Source organism: Rhinopithecus roxellana, unplaced genomic scaffold (assembly GCF_007565055.1).
Source record: "Rhinopithecus roxellana isolate Shanxi Qingling unplaced genomic scaffold, ASM756505v1 contig2687, whole genome shotgun sequence".
NCBI lineage: Eukaryota > Metazoa > Chordata > Mammalia > Primates > Cercopithecidae > Rhinopithecus > Rhinopithecus roxellana.
In genome coordinates this window covers 16,613-28,778 of record NW_022142188.1, presented here as the reverse complement: position 1 = coordinate 28,778, position 12,166 = coordinate 16,613, and the positions used below count along the sequence as shown (strand labels likewise).

The 12,166-nt window shown below is 20.5% G+C and overlaps 1 pseudogene across 1 annotated transcript; it reads left to right on the top strand.

Annotated features, from left to right (window-relative positions):
* The first annotated feature begins 11,079 nt into the window (after window positions 1-11,079).
* On the top strand, window positions 11,080-11,722 carry LOC115895803 (annotated as a pseudogene). Its single transcript, XR_004055911.1, has one exon. The product of XR_004055911.1 is annotated as a 40S ribosomal protein S2 pseudogene (transcript).
* The last annotated feature ends 444 nt before the right edge of the window (window positions 11,723-12,166 follow it).

Sequence of the window (12,166 nt, the reverse complement as noted above, 5' to 3'; positions counted from 1 at the left end):
GTCTAAAATATAGACATAACAGATATAGTTATAAAATATAGACATAATAGTTATAACAGATATAGTAATAAAATACACATAAAAGATATAATAGATATGAGTATAAAATGTAGACATAATAGATATAATAGATATAGGGATAAAATATAGACATAAAAGATATAATACATATAGGCATGAAATACAGACATCATAAATATAATAGATATAGGTATAAAATATAGACATAATAGATATAGGTATAAAATATGGACCTAATAGATATAATAGATATAGGTATAAAATGTAGTCATTATAGTTATAATAGATATAGGTATAAAATATAGACATAGTCGATAAAATACATATAGGCATAAAATATAGACATAATCGATATAATAGATATAGGTATAATATATAGACATAACTGATATAATAGATATAGGTATAAAACATAGACATAACAGATATAGGTATAAAATATAGACATAAGAGATATAATACATATAGGTGTAAAATATAGACATGTTAGATATAATAGATAGAGGTATAAAATATAGACAGAGTAGATATAATAGATATAGGTATAAAATATAGACATAATAGTTATAATAGATATAGGTGTAAAATATAGACATAATAGCTATAAGAGATATAGTTATAAAATATAGACATAATAGTTATAATAGATACAGGTATAAAATATAGACATAATAGATATAATATATATAAGTATAAAATATAGACTTAATAGATATAATTGATATAGGTATAAAATGTAGACATATACAATAGATATAAAATATAGACATAATAGATATAGGTATAAAATGTAGACCTAATAGATATAGATATAGGTATAAAATCTAGACGTATTAGGTATAATAGATATACGTATAAAACATAGACATAAAAGATATACATAGAGATATAAATAATAGACATAATAGATATAAGAGATATATTTATAAAATATAGACAATAGATATAGTAGACATAGATATGAAATGTAGATATAATAGATATAATAGAGGTATAAAATATAGACATAATAGATATAGTAGATATACGTAAAAAATATGGACATAATAGATATAATATAGGTATAAAATATAGACATAACAGAAATAATAGATATAAGAATAAAATATAGACGTAATAGATATAATAGATATAGGTATGAAATATAGATATAATAGATATATGTATAAAATATAGACAGAATACATATAACAGTTATAGTTCTAAAATATAGACTTAATAGTTATAATAGACATAGGTATAAAATATAGACATAAGAGATATAGGTATAAAAAATAGACATAATAGATATAATAGATATAGGTATAAATTATAGACATAATAGATATAATAGATATAGGTATAAAATATAGTCATAATAGATATAATAGATATAGACATAATAGATATAATAGATATTGGAAACAAATGTAGACATGATAGATATAACAGATATAGTTGAAAAATAGATATAATAGATATAATAGATATAGGTATAAAATATAGATATAATAGACATAGATATAGGTATAAAATATAAACATAAACATATAATAGATAAAGGTGTAAAATATAGATATAATAGATATAGGTATAAAATATGGATATAATTGATATAATAGATACAGGTATAAAATATAAATATAATAGATATAGGTATGAAATATAGATATAATGGATATAATAGATGTAGGTATAAAATATAGACATTATAGATATATAGGATATAGGTATAAAATATAGACATAACAGTTACAATTGATATAGGCATAAAATATAGACATAATAGATATAGCAGATATAGGTATAAAAGATAGACATCATAGACATAATACATATAGTTATAAAACATAGACATAATAGATATAATAGATATAGGTATAAAATATAGGCATAATAGATATAATAGATAGAGGTATAAAATATAGACATAATGGATATAATTCATAGAGTTATAAAATATAGACATAATAGATGTAATAGATAGAGGGATCAAATATAGACATAATAGATATTATAGATATAGCTATAAAAAAGAGACATAATAGATATAATAGATGTATGTATAAAATATAGATATAATAGATATGATAGATACAGGTATAAAATACAGACGTAATAGATACAGGTATAAAATATAGACATAATTGATATAATAGATATAGGTATAAAATATAGACATAAGAGATATAATAGTTATAGGTATAAAACATAGACATAATAGATATAGGTATAAAATATAGACAGAATAGATACAACAGATATAGTTAAACAATATAGAGATAATAGTTATATATCCTATATAGGAATAGTGATATTCCTATTATCTATATTTGATAATAGGAATCAAATATAGATATGATAGATATAAGTATAAAATATAGATATAGTGGATATAATAGATATAGGCATAAAATACAGACATAATAGATATAATAGATATAGGTATAAAAAATAGACATAATAGATATAATAGATAAAAATATATAATATAGACATAATAGATATAGGTATAAAGAATAGACACAATAGATATAATAGATATAGGTATAAAATATAGACATTAGAGGTATAATAGATATAGATTTAAAATATTGACATAATAGATATGGTTATAAAATATAGACATAATAGATATAATAAATATAGGTATAAAATATAGACTTAATAGATATAGGTTTACAATATAGACATAACAGGTGTAATAGATATAGTTATAAAATACAGACATAATAGATATAATAGATACTAGATATAAAATATAGGCAGAATACATATGGGGATAAATATAAACATAATACATATAATAGATAGATGTATAAAATATAGACATAAGATATATAATAGATATAGTTATAAAATATAGACATAATAGATATGGGTATAAAATATAAACATAATACATATAATAGAATATTTATAATATATAGACATAAGAGATATAATAGATATACTTATAAATATAGACATAATACATATAATCGATACAGGTATAAAATATAGACATAATAGATATAGGTATAAAATATACACATAATAGATATAATAGATATAGGTATAAAATGGAGACATAATAGATATAATAGTTACAGGGATAAAATATAGACATAAAAGATATAATACATATAGGTATAAAATATAGACATCATAGATATAATACATATAGGTATAAAATATAGACATAATAGATATAATAGATACAGTTATAAAGTATAGACATAATAGATATAATAGATATAGGTATAAAATAAAGACATAATAGATACAGGTATAAAATACAGTCATAATAGATCTAGGTATAATATAGAGCCATAATAGATATATCTATAAAATATAGACATAACAGTTATAATAGATATAGGTATAAAATATAGACATAATAGATATAATAGATATAGCTATAAAATATAGATATAATAGATATCATAGATATACGTATAAAAAATAGATATAATAGATACAGGTATAAAATATAGACAGTAGATGTAATAGATATAAGTATAAAATATAGATATAATAGATATAGGTATAAATATAGTTATAAGAGATATACGTATAAATTATATATGTAATAGATATAATAGATATAGGTATAAAATATAGCCATCATAGATATAATAAATATACGTATAAACTATAGATATTATTGATATAATGTATATAGGTATCAAATACAGATATAATAGACATAGGTATAAAATATAGATATAGAGGATAATAAATATAGGTGTGAAATATAGACATAACAGATATAACAGATATAGGTATAAAATATAGACATAATAGATGTAATAGATAACGATATAAAATATAGACATAAAAGATTTAATGGATATTGTTATAAAATATAGTCATAATAGATATAGTATATATAGGTATACAATATAGACAGAATAGACATAGGTGTAAAATACAGACATGAAGATATAGAAGATATAGGTATAAAATATAGACATAATAGATATAATGGATATATGTATAAAAGGTAGACATAATAGATATAATAGATATAGGTATAAAAGATACATATAATACATATAGGCATAAAATATATATATAGTAGATATTGATATAAAATATAGACATGATAGATATAATAGATATAGGTATAAAATATAGACATAATAGATATAATAGATATAGGTATAAAATATAGGCATAATAGATATAGGTATAAATATAGACATAATATATATAATAGATATAGTTATAAAATGTAGACATAATAGATATAATATATATAGGTATAAAATATAGACAGAAAAGATATAATAGATATAGATATAAAATATGGACAGAATAGATATAATTAATATAGGTATAAATATAGACATAATAGATATAGGAGTAAAATACAGACATAATAGGTATAATAGATAAAGTTATTAAATATAGATATAATAGATATAGGTATAAAATATAGATATAGTAGATATAATAGTTACAAGTATAAAATATAGATATAATACAAATAATTATAAAATATAAATATGAAAGCTATAATAGATATAGGTATGAAATATAGATATAAAAAATATAGGTATAAAATATAGTTATAATAGATATAGCTATAAAATATAGATATAATAAGTATGATAGACCAAGGTATAAAATATAGACATAATAGATATAATAGATATAGCTATAAAATATAGACATAATAAATATATATATAAAATATACACATAGTTGATATAATAGATATAGCTATAAAATATAGACATAATAGATATTGATATAAAATATAGACATAATAGATATAGGTATAAAATATAGACATAATAGATATAATAAATGTAGTTATAAAATATAGACTTAATACATATAGGTATAAAATATAGACATAATAGATATAGGTATAAAATATAGACATAATAGATATAATAAATGTAGGTATAAAATATAGACTTAATACATATAAGTATAAAATATAGACATAATAGATATAATAATATATAGGTATAAAATATACACATAATAGACATAATAGATATAGGTATAAAATATAGACATGATAGATATAATAGATATAGGTATAGAATATAGACATAATCGATATAAAAGATATAGGTACAAAATATAGACATTAAAGATATAATAGATAGAGGTATAAAATATTGCCAAAAGATATAATAGATACAAGTATGAAAAATGGATATAATAGGTATAACAGATATAGACAAAATAGATATAATAATTATAGGTATAAAATATAGACATAAGAGATATGATAGATATTGTTATAAAATATAGACATAATAGATATAATAGTTTTAGGTATAAAATATAGACATAATAGATATAGGTATAATATATAGACAATAGATATAATAGATAGAGGTATTAAATATAGACATAATAGTTATAATATATATAGACAAAAAAGCTATAATAGATATAGGTATTAAATATAGACATAAGAAATATAATAGATATAGTTATAAAATATAGACATAATGGATATAACAGATATAGGTTTGGAATATAGACATAATAGATATAATAGATATAGGTATAAAATATAGGCATAATAGATATAGGCATAAAATATAGATATAATAGATATAATAGATATAGGTATAAAATATAGAAATAATAGATACAGCTATAAAATCTAGACCTAATAGATACAAGTAAAAAATATAGACATAATAGTTATAATATATATAATTATAAAATATAGACATAGTAGACATAGTAGATATACGTATAAAATATAGACATAATAGATATAATAGATATATGTATAAAATATAGACATAATTGATAGATATAGGTATAAAATACAGACATAATAGATTTAATATATATAGGTATAAAATATAGACAACATAGATATAATAGATACAGGTATAAAATATAGACATAATAGATATAATAGATATAGTTATAAAATATAGACATATTAGATAAAATAGATATAGGTATGAAATATAGGCATAATAGATATAGGTATAAAATGTAGACAGAATAGATATAATAAATATAGGTATAAAATATAGGCGTTATACATATACGTATAAATTACAGACATAATAGATATAATACATATAGCTATAAAATATAGACATAATAAATATATATATAAAATATACACATAGTTGATATAATAGATATAAGTATAAAATATAGACATTATAGATATCGATATAAAATATAGACATAATAGATATAGGTATAAAATATAGACATAATAGATATAATATATGTAGTTATAAAATATAGACTTAATACATATAGGTATAAAATATAGACATATAGATATAGGTATAAAATATAGACATAATAGATATAATAAATGTAGGTATAAAATATAGACTTAATACATATAGGTATAAAATATAGACATAATAGATATAATAATATATAGGTATAAAATATATACATTATAACTATAATAGATATAGGTATAAAACATAGACATAAACGACATAAGGGATATAGGTATAAAATATAGACATAATAGATATAATAGATGTAGGTATAAAATGTAGACATAATAGATATAATAGATATAGGTATAAAATACGGACATAATAGATATAGGTATCAAATACAGACATAATGGAAATAATAGATAGAGATATAAAATATAGATATAATAGATATATTGATATAATGAATAGAGGTATAAAGTATAGACATCATAGATATAATAGAAGTATAAAAAATAGACATAATAGATGTAATAGATAGGGGTAGAAAACATAGATATAATAGATATAATAGATAGAAGTATAAAATATAGACATAATAGATATAGGTACAAAATATAGACAATAGATAAAAAACACATAGGTATAAAGTATAGACATAATAGACATTGTAGATATAGACATAATAGATAAAACAGACATAGTTGTAAAATATACACATTCTAGATATAATAGATAGGGGTATAAAACATAGACATAATCGATATTATAGATAGAGGTATAAAATATAGACATAACAGACATAGGAGTAAAATACAGACATTATAGATATAATAGATATAGGTATAAAATATATACATAATACATATTATAGATACAGCTAGAAAATATAGACAAAATAGAAATACTAGATATAGGTAAAATATAGACATAATAGATATAGGTATAAAATATAGACTTAATTGATATAATAAATATAGATATAAAATATAGACATAATCGACATAATAGATAGAGGTATAAAGTGTAGACATAATTGATATAATAGAGGTGTAAAATCTAGACATAAAAGATATAATAAATACATTTATAAAATATAGACATAACAGATATAATAGATAGAGGTATGAAATACAGACATAATAGATATAATACATATAGGTTTAAAATACAGACATAAAAGATATAATAGATAAAGGTATAAAATATAGATATAACAGATATAATAGAGAGGCATAAAACATAAACATAATATACATAATAGAGGAATAAAATATATACATAATAGATATAATTGATATAGGTATAAAATATAGACATAATAGATATAATAGAGGTATAACATGTAGACAACAATAGATATAATAGAGGTATAAAATAGAGACATAATAGATATAAATTTAAAATATAAACGTAATAGATATAAGTTATATAGGTATAAAATATAGACTTAACAGATATAATAGATATAGGTATAAAGTATAGACTTAAAAGATATAATAGAGGTATAAAATATAGACAACATAGATAAAATAGATATAGGTATAAAATGTAGACATAATAGATATAATAGATATAGGTATAAATTATAGACATAATAGATATATGTATAATAAATAGACAATAGATATAATAGATATAGGTATAAAATATAGACATAATAGTTATGATACATATAGACAAAATAGATATGATAGATATAGGTATAAAATATAGTCATAAGAGATATAATAGATATAGTTATAAAATGTGGACATATTAGATATAATTGATATAGGTATAAAATATAGACATAATAGATTTAGGCATAAAATACAGATATAATAGATATAATAGATAGAAGTATAAAATGTAGACATAACAGATATTACAGATAAAGATATAAAATATGGACATAATAGATATAGGTATAAAGTACAGACACAATAGATATAATAGATATAGGTATAAAATATAGACATAAGAGATATAATATATATAGGTATAAAATATAAAAATAACACATATAATCGATACAGGTAAAAAATATAGACATAACAGATATAGGTATGAAGTATAAACATAAGAGATATAATAGATATAGGTATAACATATAGACATAATAAATAAAATAGACATAGGTATAAAATAACGACATAATAGATATAATAGATATAGGTAAAAAATATAGACATAATAGATATAATATATATAGGTATAAAATATAGATATAAAAAATATAACAGATATACGTATAAAATATAGATACAATAGATGTCGGTATAAAATAAAGATATAACAGATATAATAGATACAGATATAAAATATAGATATAAGAGATAAAATTATAAAATATAAATATCATAGATATAATAGATATAGGTATAAAATATATATATAATATATATAGTTTTAAAATATACTTATAATACATATAGGTATAAAACATAGATAGAATTGTTTTAATAGATATAGTTATAAAATATAGACATAAGAGATATAATAGAAAGAGGTATAATATATACACATAATAGATATAACAGATATAGGTATAAAATATAGACATAATAGATATAATAGATATAGGTATAAAATAGAGTAATAAAAGATATAATACATATAGGTATGAAATATAGATATAATAGATATAACAAATATATGTATAAAAAATAGACATAAAAAATATAGGTATGAAACATAGACATAATAGATATAATAGATATATATATAAAATATAGATATATATAGGTATAAAATATAGTTATAATAGATAAAGGTATGAAATATAGACATTAGAGATATAATAGATATATGTATAAAATATAGACACAATAGATATGATATATATGGGTATAAAATATAGACATAATACATATGATAAATACAGGGAAAAATATAGACATAATAGATATAATAGATATAGGTATAAATTATAGACATAATAGATATATGTATAAAATGTATACATAATAGATATAAGAGATATAGTTATAATATATAGATATAATAGATATAATAAATACAGGTATAAAATATAGATATAATAGATATAGGTACAAAATATAGATATAATAGATATAATAGATATACCTATAAAATATAATAGATATAGGTATAAAATATAGATTTAATCGATATCATAGATACAGGAATAAAATATAGATATCATGGATATAATTATAGAAAAATATATATATAGATATAATAGATATATGTATAAAATAGAGATACAAAAGATATAGGTATAAAATATAGTTATAATAAATATAGGTGTAAAATATAGACATAATAGATATAATAGATATAGGTATTAAAAATAGACATAATAGATATAATAGATATAGGTATAAAACACAGACATAAGAGATATAATATATATAGATATGAAATATAGACATTATAGATATATTTGATATAGGTATAAAATATAGACATATTAGATATAATAGATATAGGTATAAAATATAGACATAATAGATATAACAGATATAGGTATAAAATATAGACGTAATAGATATAGGTATAAAATATAGACATAATAGATACAATAGATGTACTTATAAAATATAGACATAAAAGATATAATACATATAGGTGTAAAATATAGACATAATAGATATACGTATAAAATATAGATATAACAGATATAATAGTGTTATAAAATATAGACATAATAGATATAATAAATATAGGTATCAAATATAGACATAATAGATATAGGTATATAATATATACATAATAGATATAATAGACATAGGTATAAAATATAGGCATAAGAAATATAATAGATATAGATAAAATATAGATATTATAGATATAGGTATAAAATGTAGACATAATACATATACTAGATTTAGGTATAAAATAGAGTTATAATAGATATAGGTACAAAATATAGATATAATAGATATAGGGATAAAATACAGACATAATAAATATAATATATGCAGGTATAAAATGAAGACATAACAGATAACAGATATAGGTATAAAATATATAAATAATAGATATAATCGATATAGGTATAAAATATAGATATAATAGATATAATACATATAGGTATAAAATGTAGACAGAATAAATATAATAGATATAGGTATGAAGGATACACATAATAGATATAATAGATACTGGTATAAAATATAGACATAATGGATAAAATAGATATAGGTATAAAATATAGACATAATAGATATAACAAATACAGGTACAAAATATAGATAGATATAGGTATAAAATATAGACATAATAAATTTAATAGATATAGGTATTAAATATTGATATAATAGATATAATAGATAGAGGTATAAAATACAGACATAGTAGATATAATACATATTGGTATAAAATATAGACATTATGGATATAATAGATAAGGATATAAAATATAGTCATAATAGGTATAATTGATATAGGTATAAAATATGGACATAATAGATATGATAGATATAGGTATAAAATATAGACAGAGTAGATATAATAGATATAGGTATGAAATATAGGCATAATAGATATAATTGTAATAGGAATAAAATATAGACAGAGTAGATATAATAGATATAGTTATAATATATAGACATAATAGATATCAGTATAAAATATAGACATAACAGATATAATAGATATACGTATAAAATATAGACATAATAGATATAATAGATATATGTATACGACATAGACATTATCGATATAATAGATATAGGTATAAAATGTAGACATAATAGATATAATAGATATAGGTATAAAATATAGACATAATAGATATAATAGATATAGGAATAAAATATAGACATAATGGAAATAGGTATAATATATAGACAAAATGGATATAAAAGATGTAGGTATAAAATATAGACATATTAGATATAATAGATATAGGTAAAAAATATAGACATAATTGATATAATAGATATACGTATAAGATGTAGACATAATCGATATAATAGATCATTGACTTTTTCTTGGGGGCCTCTCTCAAAGATGAGGTTTTGAAGATTATGCCGGTGCAGAAGCAGACCCGTGCTGGTCAGCCCACCAGGTTCAAGGCGTTTGTTGCTATCGGGGACTACAATGGCCACGTCGGCCTGGGTGTTAAGTGCTCCAAGGAGGTGGCCACCGCCATCCGTGGGGCCATCATCCTGGCCAAACTCTCCATTGTCCCGGTGCGCAGAGGCTACTGGGGGAACAAGATCGGCAAGCCCCACACCGTCCCTTGCAAGGTGACAGGCCGCTGTGGCTCTGTGCTGGTGCGCCTCATCCCTGCACCCAGGGGCACTGGCATCGTCTCAGCGCCTGTGCCCAAGAAGCTGCTCATGATGGCTGGTATTGATGAATGCTACACCTCAGCCCGGGGCTGCACTGCAACCCTGGGCAACTTCGCCAAGGCCACCTTTGATGCCATCTCTAAGACCTACAGCTACCTGACCCCTGACCTGTGGAAGGAGACTGTGTTTACCAAGTCTCCCTATCAGGAATTCACTGAACACCTTGTCAAGACCCACACCAGAGTCTCCGTGCAGCGGACCCAGGCTCCAGCTGTGGCTACAACATAGGCTTTTTTACAAGAAAAATAAAGTGAATTAAGCCTGTTAAAAAAAAAAAGATATAGACATAATAGATACAATAGATATAGGTATAAAATATAGACAGATACAATAGATATAGATATAAAATATAGACATAATAGATATAGGTATAAAATATAGACATATTAGATATAATAATTATAGGTATAAAATATAGACACAATAGATATAATAGATATAGGTATAAATATAGACATAATAGATATACATATAAAATATAGACAAAATAGATTTAATAGATATAGTTATAAAATATAGACATAATAGATATAATAGATATAGCTTAAAAATATAGACATATTAGATATTGGTATAAAATATAGACATAATTGATTTAATAGATATAGTTATAAAATATAGACATAATAGATATAATAAATATAGGTATAAAATAGAGACATAATAGATATAGGTATAAAATACAGACATAATAGATTTAATAGATAA